This window comes from Hylobates moloch, unplaced genomic scaffold (genome assembly GCF_009828535.3).
Source record: "Hylobates moloch isolate HMO894 unplaced genomic scaffold, HMol_V3 SCAFFOLD_2, whole genome shotgun sequence".
Taxonomy (NCBI): Eukaryota; Metazoa; Chordata; class Mammalia; order Primates; family Hylobatidae; genus Hylobates; species Hylobates moloch.
The window spans coordinates 156,477,826-156,494,014 of NW_026652277.1; the positions used below are offsets into that span (position 1 = coordinate 156,477,826).

The 16,189-nt window shown below is 40.4% G+C and overlaps 1 protein-coding gene across 3 annotated transcripts in view; it reads right to left on the reverse strand.

The window, feature by feature from the left end:
• NHSL1 (NHS like 1) overlaps positions 1 to 16,189 on the reverse strand; it is a 359,178-nt gene that overhangs the window by 335,228 nt on the left and 7,761 nt on the right. Inside the window, exon 1 of one of the 3 annotated variants that reach the window (XM_058435594.1) lies at positions 9,964 to 10,029. The exons of the other annotated variants lie outside the window; for them this stretch is intronic. The gene's annotated coding sequence lies outside the window, so the exon portion shown is untranslated. Of the gene's footprint in view, positions 1 to 9,963; positions 10,030 to 16,189 lie in introns of those variants that run through there. 3 annotated transcript variants of the gene reach the window in all.

Here is a 16,189-nt window from a genome sequence, read left to right on the forward strand (position 1 = left end):
ATTAGCCAGGCATGGTGGCAGCACCTACAGTCCCAGCTACCCAGGAAGCTGAAGTGACAGGATCACTTGAGCCTAGGAGGTTGCAGCTGCACTGAGCAGTGATCATGCCACTGCACTCCAGCCTGGACCACTGAGAGAGACCTGTCTCTTAAAATGAAAAAAAAAAAAAAGAAAATAAACCAAAGAGTAAGAGTGATGGCCCTAGTGAATAATACTATGTGTCCTTTTTCACCATATCTAATAACACATCTTTCTAAAACTTGATTGAGACTATTCACCAGAAATTATAAATTGTAAACTTTTCACTACTGACAGTTGGCAAAGGATATGTGGAAGAATTCAATTCTTCTAGCTGCAAAACAAAGAAACAAATTTATTTTTAATTTGTATAAGATAAATATAAATCGACGGTGATCTCGCAGCACTGCACTACAGCCTGGGAGACAAAGTGTGACCCCGTCTCAAAAAATAAATAAATAAGCCAGGCACAGTGGCTCATGCCTGTAATCCCAGCACTTTGGGAGGCCGAGGCAGGTGGATCATGAGGTCAGGAGTTCGAGACCAGCCTAAGATGGTGAAACCCATCTCTACCAAAAAATACAAAAATACAAAAATGTCTGTAATCCTTGCTACTCGGGAGGCTGAGGCAGCAGAATCACTTGAACCTGGGAGGCGGAGGTTGCAGTGAGCTGAGATCGCACCACTGCACTCTAGCCTGGGCGACAGGGCAAGACTCTGTCTCAAAAAAATAAATAAATAAATAATAAATAATTAGAGAGATACATTATAGACCATAAAAAGATGGTAAATTAATTTTAACACTGCAGAGCTTCTTACTCCAGAAACATGTCTAGCTCTTTGAATTTCTCTTCATCGTGTGCTAGTGTGTAATATGCTCTCTTTTTTTATCATTTTGCTAATTTGTGAAAAAATTGTTGTTTTATTTAGCAGGAAACAAATTCTGTATTACAAGTTGGGGCCTAGTCTCTGTTAGGTCAGACTGGAAGAATAGTAAGGGCACTCCCACATTCCAGGGAGAGAGTAAATGATAACTGGCAGGGACATGGAATCACTCTGAAGCACATATGGGAATTCTTAGATAGGAAGTGTACTCTAAACAGAGTCCTCTTGAGAAAATCTCCGATTGAAAACTGAAAAATTTAACAATTACTGAATTACCATCAGCATTCCAAGAACATTTTTCTTTTTTGAGACCCTAGTAAATGAATCAACCTTGCAAAACTAGAAAATAAAACTAAAATATTTAATATAAAAACACATATTCCTTTTCTTTTTTTTTTTTTCAAGACAGAGTACAATGGCGTGATCTTGGCCCACTGCAACCTCTGCTCCCTGGGTTCATGCGATTCTCCTGCCTCAGCCTCCTAAGTAGCTGGAATTACAGGCACCCACCACCGACACCCGGCTAATTTTTCATATTTTTGGTAGAGATGGGGTTTCACCATGTTGGCCAGGCTGGTCTCAAACCCCTGACCTCAGGTGATCTGCTTGCCTCAGCCTCCCAAAGTGCTGGAATTACAAGTGTGAGCCACTGGGCCCAGCCAAAAACACATATTCCTTTTCTATACTGTTTTATCATTCTTCCGGTGATAAATTGAAAAAGTAACATTTATCACTATGTTGGTATAGTAAATTTACAAGTGACATCAAGATTTAGGATAGCTTCAAAGCATGTAGAAGAAGAGAAAGTCAAGGTTTTATAAGAAAATATATAAATAAAATATTGGGGAAGTGTGCAGGGAGAAAACAGTAAGATTTTTGGCAGCCATGACTGAAAATAAGCAAGGTGACATATATAAGATGGTACTGACAGAAAGAAGGAAAATAGGAAAAGATCTGAAAATCACAAATGTACCTAATTGTTTCAAAAAGCTATAATAGAGAATACATGAATGGCATTACAGCTTAAAGGGACTGTGATCCTCCCTTTCAGAGTTGGTCAAACAAATCCCTAGTTATTGTTCTTGTGATTTGAGGAAAACGGTAAGATCCTGTTTACCTTCTTTTTATCTAGTGTAGATTTCTCTCCTACCTGGTCTGAAGCTCACATTAGTAGTGCCACCCCTTCAGATTACATAATACATATGGGCCATTGGCCCAGAAGGATACAATTGCACCCAGTGATGGTGAAAACCCTTCCTCTCCTTAGCATGAATTATCTTGTCAGATCACACAATCGCTCTTGGATTCAGGCCCTCCCTCTCTCCCTTGCTCCCTCTCTTCCTTCTGCTGAGTGCCTATTTCTTTCAGGCAGTAACTTAGACTCTGGGTATCTGAAAATGAATAGAATATAGTCTTTTTCCTTTAGGACCTCACTATCTGGAAGAAGATACCAACAGGGAAACAATTAAATACAATGCAACACAATACATTTTTCTACTACAATTGGCAAAGGTTGAAATGAAAAATAATATCCACTATTAGCTAGAATTTGAGGAAACAGAGCACCAAATAGGTAACAACTTTTCTGGAGGACAATTTAGTACTATGTACCAAAAGCCCTTTAAAAAAAAAAAAGTGAATGCAGTTTGCTTCAGACACTCTACATCACTCAGGATTACCTAACAGAACAATCAGACAATTGTGACCATCATGGGCAATACAGAAAGACCCCATCTCTACAAAACATATTTTAAAAAGCAGCCAGGCATGGTGGGGTGCACCTGTAGGCCCAGCTACTTGGGAGGCTGAGAAAGGAGGATTACTTGAGCCCAGCAGTTCAAGGCCACAGTGGGCTTTGATCACACTACTGCACTCCAGCCAGGGCGACAAAGTGAGAACCTGTGTCTAAACACAATAATAATTATTGGACAAATTTGAAAAGATGTTTGCACAAATATATCTATTGTAGCATTTGTTGTAATAGTGAAAACGCCACAGTGAATCTCTAAGTGTCCAGTAATAGGTGATTATATGCTACATCCATACAACAGAATACAATTATCACCATCAAGAAGGCTACAGATTTATATGTATCAAGTAAAAAACATGCTTTTGATACATATTTGAGTGAAAAAAGGTTACAAAACATAAAATAGATGTGATGAAAATGGTACTTTACCTTTGTGGTCTTCCTCCTCACAACCTATTACCCCAGTCTAACTATGGGGAAAACATCAGAAAAGTAAATTCCAGTAAAGGGACATCCTACAATATCCCTGACCAGTACTCTTCAAAATTTCCAAGTTCTTTGTAATTAGTCTGTTCTCACACTGCTATAAAGAAATACCTGAGACTGGGTAATTTATAAAGGAAAGAGGTTTAATGGATTCACAATTCCACATGGCTGGGGAGGCCTCAGGAAACCTATAATAGTGGCCGAAGGGGAAGCAGGCACCTTCTTCATAAGGCAGCAGGAGGGAGTGAGTGTGAGAGTCCAGGAAAAAACTACCATTTATAAAACCATCAGATCTCCTGAGAATTCACTCATTATCATGAGAACAACATGGGGGAAACTGACCCCATAATCCAATCACTTCCCTCCCTCGACACGTGTGGATTATAATTCGAGATGAGATTTGGAGGGGGACACAGAGCCAAATCATATCAGTCATCAACACAGGAAACTCTAGAAAATGTCAAAACCAAGAGGTCTCCAAGGAGGTATGACAACAAAAAGTAATGTGGTATCCTGGATGGGATTCGAAAACAGAACGATAACATGAGGTAAACACTAAGGAAATCACAATAATCTACAGATTTCAGCTAACAATGCATCAACACTGGCTCACTAATCATAACAAATGTATCATACTAATGTAACATGTTAATAATGTGGTGGAATGAATATGGGACCCCCATAGTGTCTTTGCAATTTTTGTATAAGTCTAGAAATGCTTTAAAACCTGAAGTATATTTAATGAAAAATAATATAGTGTAAACTATTTTTAGAAGACATATATTTACTGGCTGAGTGCAGTGGCTTACAACTGTAATCCCAGCACTTCAGGAGGCCGAGGTGGGCTGAGGTCAGGAGTTCGAGAACAGTCTGGCTAACACGGTGAAACCTCGCCTCAACTAAAAATACAAAAGTCAGCCAGGTGTGGTTGTGAGCCTGTAATCCCAGCTACTCTGAAGGCTGAGGCAGGAAAATCGCTTGAACCCGGGAGGCAGAGGTTGCAGTGAGCCGAGATCACACCACTGCACTCCAGTCTGGGTGACAGAATTGAGACTCCGTCTCTAAAAAATAAAAAGATATATATTTACTATATATGCATAAGAAAAGTGTGGAAGTGGAAAGATGTATGGCAAGGTTTTAATTTTTTTCAGTCAGGTTTATTGAGGTATAATTTATAATAAAATGTACTATTTTTAGTGTACAGTTCTATTAATTTTAATAAAACATACACTCATGTAACCACCACCACAATCAACATATAGGACATTTCCATTTGCCCTGATGCCTTTTGTAGCCCAGATCCTGGCAACCACTGTTTCTTTCCCTATAGTTTTGGCCTTTTCTAGGATGTCATAAAAATGAAATCATACAGGATATACCCTATTGATTAAAATTGGGGGTTTCCCCTTTAGAATGTGAAATTATGGATAATAATTTCCTTACTCTTGTTATATTGGTTATTTATATTTTCTAACTCTCTATAATAAACTTTACTTTTGCAATTTAGAAAAATAAAATAAAACAATTATGATGGGTATTGTAATAAGAAAGGCAATAAAACTAATAGATTACATATGAGGAGAATTTTTGTTTTTGATATTTAAGTTGCAGAATTACTTTACTAAGGAGTTAATTAATTTTATTATTATTTTTTTGAGATGGAATTTCACTCTTGTTGCCCAGGCTGGAGTGCAATGGCGCAATCTCGGCTCACCCAACCTCTGCCTCCCGGGTTCAAGCGATTCTCCTGCCTCAGCCTCCTGAGTAGCAAGGATTACATGCATGCGCCACCACGCCCAGCTAATTTTGTATTTTTAGTACAGATGGGGTTTTTCCATGTTGGTCAGCCTGGTCTTGACCTCCCGACCTCAGGTGATCCACCCACCTTGGCCTCCCAAAGTGCTGGAATTACAGGCGTGAACCACTGCGCCCGGCCTTTTTTTTTTTTTTTTTTTTTTGAGACAGAGTCTTGCCCTGTCACCCAGGCTGGAGGGCTGGAGTGCAGTGGTACGATCTCAGCTCACTGCAACCTCCACCTCCCAGGCTCAAGCGATTCTCCTGCCTCAGCCTCCTGAGAAGCAGGGACTACAGGTGTGTACCACCACGCCTGGCTAATTTTTGTATTTTCAGTAGAGACGGGGTTTTGCCATGTTGGCCAGGCTGGTCTCAAACTCCTGACCTCATGTGGTCTGCCCACCTTGGCCTCCCAAAGTGCTGGGATTACAGGCGTGTGCCACCACGCCCAGCCCAAGGAATTAATTTTGAGAGACAACAGAAGTTAAGAGGCGAGCTCTAGGATTAGCCAGAGCTAGGTAAAAATCCTAGCTGTGCTACTGGCCAGTTGTGTGACTTACAAAAGGCTAGTTAGTATATTTTACCTACAATAATCCTCACTTTAAAATAGGGTTAAATACAGTACTTGTCTTCTAAGGCTTTAAAAAGGCTTAGATGATAGCCAGACATGGTGACGGGTGCCTGCAATCCCAGCTACTGAGGAGGCTGAGGCAGGAGAATCACTTGAACCCGGGATGTGGAGATTGCAGTGAGCTGAGATTGCACCACTGCACTCCAGCCTGGGCAACAAAGCGAGATTCCATCTTAAAAAAAAAGAAGAAGAAAAAACAAAAAGGCATAGATGAGACTGTGCATGTAAATCACGGGTATTTATTAACTCTAAACTGCTGAAATTATTTGTATTGTTGATTTGGCTATTCTTGTACTCTTGATGATATTTTTGCTATCTCTGTTGAGCTCTGGAGGTGTTTAGATATGGAAGAGCATTCTATGTCAGGGAACAGAATGTGCAAAAACAGAGTCATGGAATGCCTCCAAAGGCAGAGAATAGCAAGTGGCGGCAGAGTAAGGGGGTGTGGAGATCACAGAGCCCAAGCATAAAGGACCTGGTGAGCCAGTTCAGCTTCATCCTTAGGCCTGAAGACAGGAACGGTTTTGTTTGGCCAAACAGGTGTATATGTCTATATATACATATGAACACACACACACACACACGTCTCATGTCTCTCATTGAACCTTTATGCCAGGTTAGTCCCCACTTCCTCCCCTCCCCTCCCCATGCTACCAAAGCATTTTATTCCTGTCTCCATGACTACACGTTACCACGTGGTGCATTGTGATCACTTGTTTACAAACCTGTCTCTCCCAATAGACTGTGAACTCCTACAGACTGTCTCCTACCTCACAGCTAACCTCTGAGGAAGGTCTCATTATGACTCTGGCTTCACTGGAAAGAAACAGGGTTCTGAGAGTTCAAATTATTTGCCCAAAATTACACAGCTAGAACTAGGATTTGAACCCAGGCAGCCCATCTCTGAACCCAAGCTCCTGGCTAACACTAACACTCTATAGCATACATAGTAGATGGTAAATAAATATCTAGATCCTTCCCTTAGTCAACAGTTACTGGTGGTTAAGTGAGAGAGGCCCCTATCATGGCCACAGATGAATATGGATCACAGAATGAATATGGATCATTGCCCCTCCTGACCCCCAGTCATGCTTTCTATTCAATGCTGTCACATACAGCACCTCGCCTAATGCTTACAACAAAACCATGAAGTGGGTAAAATCATCCCTGTTTTCGCAGCTTAGGAAAGAGGGGCTCAAATACTTCAACTCACAAAAGGAGAACTAGTTAGGTAGCAGGGTTGGAACTCTGTTCCCCCAACAATAAGTCCAGGACTCTTTCCCCTTCACTCTCATGACTTCATATCTAATGCTCTGGGAGAGGAAAGAGGGTAGAAGGGGTGTCCAAAGACAACCACTTTGAGGTCGAAATTGGACTCTTTCTTAAGGACATAAGACTATCATTTGGAGTCGGGGCCCCTGGTAAATGCACTATTGCCATGGCTGTGGTACATGAACCACAGTGGGTTATCACACATCTGAACAAGTTAGAACAAACCATAATACAGGGCAATATCCCTCCCATTTTCCCCTCCCTTTTCATGTAAATAATTATGTAAAGTCAAATTCTTCCCTCTTTTTTCTTTCCAGGTCTCAGCTCAGTTATTTCCACCCCAGCAATCTCTTTCTCACACCCCACAAGCATGTACTTGTTAATCCCCTTCCAGCTTTTCTTAACCACTATCCAGTTACTCAAGTAAATCTTTCTCTTTCTGACAGCCTTTGTTCCATTTATAAACTCCAAAACAACTCCACTACAGTTGACAAGCACAAAAGTACTATTCATCATATACCTAAATTAAGGGAAAGACCAGCCATTTACCTTGAACCGTTCTAGGCTCAGAGAACAATACCATGTACCACCCTAGATGGTGTTCAGATGTCCCCTTCACAATCTTCTCAGACGGTTCAGGTCCTTCTTTATCCTAAGCTAATGAAACTGTGCTGTACAGTGGTTAATGTGCCTGTGGTTGGTCCAAATCCCAGTTCCACTACTCAGTAGCTGTATAATTTGGGGCAGCTATTTAACCTTTGCCCCAATTTCCTTATCTGTAAAAAGGGATCATAACGGAATCTGCCTCCTAGGGTTATAAGAATTAAAAGGGTTAATTCATATAAGCACTTAAGAATGGTCAGGAACAAGGCAAGAGCAAAATAAACGTAGGTTATATTTTTTCAAACATGAACATTCAATATTTAAAAAGCTTTTCAATGGGCGGACGTGGTGGCTCACACATGCAATCCGGCACTTTCGGAGGCTGAGGCAGGTGGATCACTTGAGGGCAAGAGCTCGAGACCAGCCTGGCCAGCACGGCGAACCCGTCTCTACTAAAAATACAAAAATTAGCCAGGCATGGTGGTGCGCGCCTGTAGTCCCAGCTACATGGGAGGCTGTGGCATGAGAATTGCTTGAATCCAGGAAGTGGAGGTTGCAGTGAGCCCAGATGATACCACTGCACTCTAGCCTGGGCGACAGAGCAAGACTCTGTCTCAAAGAAAAAAAAAAGGTTTTAAATTTTTACTCTTAAAAAATACTATTACAACCTTTAAAAAAAAAAAGCATGCTTTAACTGCAAATACAGTGTTTCAGTCATATAATCAATTAATTATATACCTTTACTAGGTAACCAAAAGACCTGACTGTCACTCATAATATTGTTTCTATGGAAAATTTGAGTTCAGGAATTTATTTACGAATGAAATTTTGAAGCATAGTTTACCTGGAAGATAGAATGTTTATATTAAATATCCAAATGTGTATAAATCTATATCTCATTTGATTTACCAGAAAGTCCTTTACATTTTGAAAGAGAATTTACTTCCTAAGCAATTCATCTGTTTCTGTTATCATAGCTGCTATGGATCAGGTACTCCTGGAAAATATAAATTAGAGGGTGAAGGGGCCTGGGATCTTTTCCATTGTTCACAGGGTCTGGCTTTTGCAACCAGACTCACGGGTGCTGTAAAACACTGCATTTATATAAAATAATTAGGCTTTACCATCTGCACTTGCTAGAGAGCTCAGTTTCCCGAAGATAAGTTACTCAGCTGAGGGGCTTGACTCCGAATGGGTAGAGCACAAAAAGCAATCAAGTTAGACTTACAAGAAAGCTGCCCCTGCCTGCTACTTCCTTTTTATCTCTCCAAATAAGGAAACACGATTTTTTGCCTTGCAGACTTGAAGTTCTGTTTTATTTGTTTATTTATTTAGAGATATCACCTAGGCTGGAGTGCAATGGCACCATCATGGTGCACTACCACTTCGAACCCCTGGGCTCAAGCGATCCTCCTGCCTCGGCCTCCCAAATCGCTGTAACTACAGGTGCACACCACTGTGTCGGGCTAAATTTTTTATTTTTGGTAGAAGTGGGGCCTCCCTTAACGTTCTGTTATTTTGGGATTAACAGTAACAAAAGAATATTTGTTGGTAAGGTTGCCAGATTTAGCTAAGGAAATTACAGATCTCTCAGCTAAATCTGAATTTCAGAAAAATAAGGAAGACTTTTTTAGTGTATGCACTACATATTGCACGAGACATATGAATAAAATATTCCTTGTTTATCTGAAATTTAGATTTGACTGCCCATTCTACTTCATCTGGTTACCCTGTTTGTTGAAAGTTAATTACTTCTTTACGAAAAAAAAATAGAGTCAGGGTCTCACTGTGTTGCCCAGGTTGGTCTTGAACTCCTGGGCTCAAGCAATCCTTCCATCTCAGCCTCCCAAAATGCTAGGATTACAGGAATGAGCCACCATGCTTGGCCTGGAAGTGAACTACTTCTAAACATATTACTGCTCTCTGTCTCTTTCTGTCCCTGTGTCTCTCTCTCTCCTCTCTCTCACTCTCTCTCTCTTTCACACACACACACAGATTTTCATACTTTGAAGAAATATATACATTTTGTAAACAAAGCACACCAATTTGTATTTACCTTCAAGGTTTAGAAAACTGGTTGAATTCAGGAACTACCAATAATTCTCATTTATATTGAAATTGGGGAATAAATCTATAATCTCATGTAATCATATTCTATTGCTTACTTAGTTCTGTACAATTATAGAAATGAGCTACAGAATTGAATTTTTATTTTAAATACATTTATGTTCTCCTTTCTCAAAAAGTAAATGGAATCTGTTGTCTCAAAACAATTTAATATGATAAAATACTGCCACCTGGAGATCAGAGGCAGGTATGACTAAGATGAACCTGATTTCCAATTCTGGAATAAGAAATGTGAGTTATGTTGACATTTGATTTAATAATGCCATTCTGCCACTTGCTATCATATGAATCTAATTTTTCCTCATTTATTCATTCATTTAATGAACATTTGCTAAGTTTCTGTTACATGCCAGACACTATGCTAAGCTTTGAGAATATAAAGATGTATATGACCTACTTCCTTCCTTTGAGTGGTTTGTCATTTTCCCATTCAACTTGGACTTAGTCTTAGCTCCTGCTTCATCTGACACAGTTCAGTTTTTGGACTTCCTTATTGTTACACCCATTTCATCTTCAATCTCCAAGAAATCTCCCAAAGATGTGGAACACAACCCCCTTTCTTTGATTATCATAATGATTCATTCATGACAAGCTGTGAGCTTATAGAGGATTTATTCTGATGTCTGGGAGCATGGGAGATGTGTGTGCATGTGTGTGTGTGTTGGTGTGTCCATTTACAGTAACATTAACAGTTGCAAATTGAATAATAGACTTTCTTTCTCTTTTTAAAGTCTTCCTCCTTCCTACCACTTTGACAGGCCTTTCTCCCTCTGCCCCCGACCTCTTTTTTTTTTTTTTTTTTTTTGGCTATCTCTTAGCAACAATCCCAACCCCCAAACTCACCCCAGTGAACAATTCTTCCAACTTTATTATATAGAATAATTCAACGTTCTCAATCTCATATCCTTAAACTCAGCCTCCTGCCCACCTGTGCACATCCAACTCTCAGACAACACAATGGGTCTTCTACCTAGAGTCTCATCCTTTCTCCTGCCCCTATATTTAATATTTCCCCACTGACAGGAATTATGTCAATTTCTTAAAATTCAGAGTGGTAGCAGTTTGGGTTTTAAATAACTACTTTAAAATAGAGATATAAACGAAGTGTTATGGAAGCTTTTCCTTTGCTTCCCTTCCTCCTTCCCTCTCTTTCTTCTTCTTTCCTTTCTTCTTTCTTACCTCCCTTCCTTCCTCTTCTTCTGCTATATCGTAAGCTATCTCTACACATATTTCTTAGCAGTCTTGTGGTTCTTGATGATAACACTGCTGAATTTGGACTAAAATTCAAGAAAAAAAGAGAAAACTGAAGGAAGGGTTGTAATGCACTACTGCTAGTTTGCTGACCCATGATATCCTTTGCTGTCTGGCTAAGTCTGCAACACAAACCTTCTTCTAAAGCTGGAGTGTTCCTATGGCAAGAACCAAGAACCTGGAGACAGGATATTGGGAAAACGAATCATCTTCCTATCTTGCTGATAACCATCCCTCAATCCTGTTTACTCTTGGCCTTAAAAAGGAAGTCTGAACTTGAAATTGGATTAAAAGTAAATTTTGTAGAATCATAACCTGAAACCATCCCAAATATTACGCTTTTTTTTTTTTTTAAGAACCAATCAGTCAATGATTCCCCTAAGCTTTAGGATGGGTTTCTTCTTCAAACCACTTGGCAGAAAGGCTGGTGTAGCCAGAATTGCTCTGCTAAGAAAAAAAGAGCACTTGCCTGGGCAGTAGTGATGCCATCTGATTAGCATTATGACTGGGCCTACTTTGGTTTAAAGAGGGGTTGCTGGAATCACTTTACTTTCGGAAATAAAATCAGGAAGCTTCATTCATTCCTGCCTCATTTATTGAGCACCTACTTTATGTCATGTTCTTTGCAATGTGCTTAGGATACAAAAATCAAATAAAACATATTTTCCCTCAAGGAAGTTATAGCCTAGTGATGAAGGCAAGTTTATAAATAACCATATATGTAGGAATGTTGTAAATGTCTGTCCATATAACTTTTTCTTTTTGAGACGGAGTCTCGCTCTGTCACCAGGCTGGAGTGCAGTGGCGCAATCACGGCTCACTGTAACCTCCACCTCCCGTGTTCAAGCGATTCTCCTGCCTCAGCCTCCCAAGTAGCTGGGACTACAGGCATGTGCCACCACACCCAGCTAATTTTTGTATTTTTAGTACAGACAAGGTTTCACCATGTTGGCCAGGATGGTCTCCACCTCTTGACCTCGTGATCCGCCTGCCTCAGCCTCCCAAAGTGCTGGGATTACAGGCATGAGCCACTACACCTGGCCCATATAACTTTTAAAGTCTGATTTTGCCCCTTGTTTTTCCAAAGCTATTAACAACAACAACAACAAAATACTTAAAATGGTGAGAGCCTCTGTGTTCATTTTTGGGCCTCTCACTAATGCTTAAGACGTACAGCCTAGAGGCTGGGCACAGTAGCTCACGCCTGTAATCCCAGCACTTTGGGAGGCCGAGGCGGGGGGGATCACGAGGTCAGGAGATTGAGACCATCCTGGCCAACATGGTAAAACCCTGTCTTTACTAAAAATACAAAAATTAGCTGGGTGTGGTGGCACCTGCCTGTAATCCCAGCTACTCAGGAGGCTGAGGCACGAGAATCGCTTGAACCTGGGAGGTGGAGGTTGCAGTCAGCCAAGATCCTGCCACTGCACTCAAGCCTGGTGACAGAGTGAGACTCTATCTCTATCTCAAAAAAAAAAAAAAAAAAAAAGTGTACAGCCTGGAGTAGACAAGAGACGGGGTTTACCCCAACTCCTGGTCTGGTGCACTTTCCATGACACCATATCATGCTCCTCCAGAAATGGTGGCTCACAGCTCTTCACCAAGAGTTCTTCCTTTCACTATTAACAGTTCCCAAAAGGCTTGCTCATCTACAATAGCACAGCTCTCTGAAGGCCTTCAGTGCTGGATAGTTCAGATCCAATCACTTGGCACCCTTTTTAGAGGGTGCCTCAAAGAAGGAATCTTACCAAATTTCATAATAGTAGTCATAGTACAGCATGACTTTTGAAATAACTTATCTTTTCAGGTCTGAGCTGTAAATGAAGCCTATATACCACCACACTATGGCCCATTTCTCTTAACTGGCCTTCCTGTTTCCATTCTTCTATATAATAATCTTTTAAAAATGTAACTTAGACCATGTCATGCCTTAAAACTCTCCAATGCCTATTGCTGTGCTTAGGGGAAAAAATACAGATTTCGTTGGTTTAAAAAACCCTTCCTGACCTGACCCTCTGGCAACCTTGGAGGCTTCATCTCATACTACTTCTCCTTGTTCCCCTGCACTCCAGACCACTACGCTGGGATTCTTTCAGTTCCGTGAACATGCCAAGCTCATTTCTGCTTTATGACTTCTTATCTTTTTTCTTAGCTGTTTCCTGAGCCAGACATGCAAAGAAGCATTAAGCAGTTACTATCTTGGCCAAGGCATTCTGGCATCAGGGGAAATGGAAGTGGAGGCATACTTAGAAAATGATGGATAGGCTTCCGGGTAAAAACAAACAAAAACAAGAAACAACATCTCTTCCCTATAAGAACCACAAAGGACAATACAGGAATGATGGTACTTCAGGCACTGAGGTAGAGTATACATTTGCTTTGAGATACCTGCCTTCCCCTTTAGAGCAACAGTCCCCAATCTTTTTGGCACCAGGGACCGGTTTTGTGGAAGACAATCTTTCCATGCATGGGGAGGGTGGGGGTTGGGGATGAAACTGAAACTGTTCCACCTGAGATCATCAGGGTTTCCTTAGATTCTCATAAGAAGCGCCGCCCACCTAGATCCCTCGCATGCGCAGTTCACATTAGGGATCAGGCTCCTACGAGAATCTCATGCCACCGCTGATCTGACAATAGGTGGGAGCTCAGGTGGTAATGCTCCCTCACTGGCCACTCACCTCCTGCTGTGTGGCCCAGTTCCTAACAGGCCACAGACTAGTCCCAGTCTACAGCTGGAGGCTGGGGACTCCTGCTTTCATAGCGCCCTAACTTTCTGAAGGGAAAGGACAATGCATGTTTGTAGCTCAACTAATGAGGCTGTACAAGAGAGGCTTCCAAACCCATCCATCACCTGAGGACCTTACAGAAAGAGAGGTTCCTGACTCAAGCAAAATGTGAAAAAAGTTATGACACTTATGATTCGAATGGAAATTTGAATACTTACTATTTAATAACATTAATCATTCATTGCTGCTTAGGAATCATAAAGGCATTGTGGTGAAGTCTTTAAAAGTTTTAATCTTTTAGCAATCTATATTAAAATATTAGGGATTAAATTATATCTGAGATTTACTTCAATATAATACTAGAGACTGAAAAATGTCAGAAGAGGGGCTTTTTTTTTTTTTACAGGTTTCATCTCAATACATATTTATCATATCAATATTACAGGTTATCACATTATCTACTACATACAGCTTTGCAAGACAGACATCACAGTTTTCTGGCCAAGGTATGAAATTATTACATTGTATATACAATGCACAAGGACAATGACAGTTTCTGGGTGATTTACTTCTAGCTGCACTTGTGGATGTGTTTACGTGTGTCCATGTGAATCACCTGAGATTATGGTATCAAAAATCTGTAAGTATAAATTCAGTTATAATTTTCTTCTCAAATCCCTGTTTCTTTTCTTATCGTCATAGCACCCTAAAACATAACATAACAAAAATTCCATTCCACAAAGGATGAGGGTCAACATCACTGATAACAAGTATAATTGACATCATTGGCCAGGGGTTAATGGCTGGATGAGGGATTCATTACAGTCTTCTGTCTGCCTCGGTATGTATGTTTGAAATTTTCCATAAGACAAATAGTTTTTTAAATAGAGATTTCTGGGCCCCCAGCAGATTCTTGTCTCAATGGCTCTCCACTGCCACTACTAGGAAATTCGCCAGCAGTACTCCTCCTTACCTACCTATGCTACATAATGTATGAGTACTGGGAGGCAGGGAAAGGGTCTTGTTAATCAAAGCTCCCATCCTCTAAATATAATCCTAAGGAAGAAAGTATCTGACTGGAGTAATTTATACAAGGTCTGCATTTAACAGTTAATCCAAAGAATGGATGTTTACAGTTTAAAGGAATTAAAGGAAAATCTAGAAAATCTGAAAGATCATCTCTCTCAGGGAGGAACTCTAGATTTTAGATTGAAGAAATCACACTTGAAATTTTACCTCTACAACAACTCTATCTCGCGTCACTCTGTCCCTAGCCCAGTACAATTCACCACACTAACCCTCTGCTTCCTCAAACATGTTAAAGTTCATTTTGCCTAATGGCCTGCATTTTAGCCATATGTTTTATCCAAGGATGCTTCTTTTCTTCTCCTTCTCCTTCTTATTCATTTATTTATTTATTTATTTATTTGAGACAGGGTCTCATTTTGTAACCCAGGCTGGAGCACAGTGACATGATCATGGCTCACTGCAGCCTTGACCTCCTGGGTTCAGGTGTTCCTCCCACCTCAGCCTCCCAAGTAGCTGGAACTACAGGCCTGCATCACCATGCCCAGCTAATTTTTGTATTTTTTGTAAAGACGGGGAATTGCTATGTTGCCCAGGCTGGTCTCCAACCCCTAGGTTCAAGCTATTTGTCTGCCTCAGCCTCCCAAAGTGCTGGATTACAGGCAAAAGCCACCGTGCCTGGCACTCAAGGACTCTTTTTCCTCAGATCATTCCATGGCTGGCTCATGCACTTTATTCATATCTCTACCTCAAAGCTGCATTTTCAGGAAGGCCTTCCCTGATACTTCTCCTTCAGTACAAACTACTTTTGACCTTAAGCTGTTATTTCAGGACTCTCATCTGACTAAATGAAACTATTTTATTTGCATACTAATTTATTGTCAGTCTCTTACATCAGGAATATAAGATCTCTGACTATAAAGCTCCTGTACCTTTTGATGATAGATGCATCCTGACCACCTATCACAGGGTGTGGCTAAAAGAGGGACCTGAATACCTATTTCTGAATACCTGAAATATGTACATTTAGAAGTGTACTTTCCTGTGTTCCTACATCATGTTGGAGGTTGTAAACACAAATGCTACAGGGCTCCGATGGGTACTAAAGACAAAGAAAAACTTCATATTACTTGAACTGATGTAAAGGAGGCAGATGCTTTTCAGCTTGAACGATTGTTGCCAGGCTACAACGCAGATCTAATGTAGTCAGATCTTCCCATTAATTCATGGGATGCCACAGATCCATTGTTTTTATTCTTTCAATTTTAGCTGTTAGCAACCAATTTGAAAAAAAAAAAGTAGCATGTGAATCACCAGTTGCAAGCTCTGTTCATACAAATAAGACAGTTCGAGATTAATTAAAAGGAGAAACTGGGAAAAGATATTGAGCAGACTATACAGTAGTGTTTGTAATGGTGAAAAATGGGAAACAACCTAAACATCCATCACTATGGGAATTCCCAAATAATTTGTGGCAAATCTATTTGATAAAGTCTAGCTATATTTATCAATGTGGATAGCTCTCAAAAACAGAATTTGGTGAAAAAATCAAGTTGCAGATCAATACACAAAATATAATAGCAATCATGTAAAACTTCAAATGCCCCAAACCATTCTACA